The sequence below is a fragment of the Salvelinus sp. IW2-2015 genome, unplaced genomic scaffold (genome assembly GCF_002910315.2).
Source record: "Salvelinus sp. IW2-2015 unplaced genomic scaffold, ASM291031v2 Un_scaffold1173, whole genome shotgun sequence".
Taxonomy (NCBI): Eukaryota; Metazoa; Chordata; class Actinopteri; order Salmoniformes; family Salmonidae; genus Salvelinus; species Salvelinus sp. IW2-2015.
In genome coordinates this window covers 237,283-238,133 of record NW_019942765.1, presented here as the reverse complement: position 1 = coordinate 238,133, position 851 = coordinate 237,283, and positions in this window count along the sequence as shown.

The following is an 851-nucleotide window of genomic DNA, read 5'->3' as shown; positions in this document are numbered from 1 at the left end:
GTCCCGGCGTCCTCCCTCGACCTGGTCAAGTGGTCCCGGCGTCCTCCCTCGACCTGGTCAAGTGGTCCCGGCGTCCTCCCTCGACCTGGTCAAGTTGTCCTGACTGCTACAGTTGGAAACCTATCAGATCGTCCTCCAGAGCAGTGTGCTGTGCTGCCATATTCACTGTGACACTAAGGGGCCTAGCTACATGGGAGGTGGGTCCAGTGATGGGACCAGACACTAAGGGGCCTAGCTACATGGGAGGTGGGTCCAGTGATGGGACCAGACACTAAAGGGCCTAGCTACATGGGAGGTGGGTCTAGGTGATGGGCCAGACACACGGGCTAGCTACATGAAGGTGGGTCCAGTGATGGGAACCAGACACTAAGGGACCTATGCTACATGGAGGTGGGTCAGTGATGGGACCAAGACATAAAGGGCCTAGCTACAAGGGGGTGGTCCATGATGGGACGCAGACCACTAAGGCCTAGGCTACATGGGAAGTGAGGTCGTAGTTGATGAGGACCCAGAGCACTAAAGGGGCCTAGCTACATGAGTGAGTCAGTCCAGTGTTCGGGACCCAAGGACAACTTAACATGGGTCTAGCTACAATGGTGGGTCAGACACTCAGCAGTAAGATTGTAATCGTCCCTGTCCACCTCACCTGTCGTCAACCCACCGCCTGTCGCCTGGTCACACCACGCTGCCTCCTGTCTGTCACACCAACTTCTGTCAACCAATCACTCTGTCCGCCGTGACAACCCATCGTCACTCCTGTGCTTGTCCGTATCCTTCAACCGCCGTACCTCTTCCTGTAACCACCAACCCACCTTCTGTGTCTGGTCACCCAGCTTGTCTGTCAACCCACA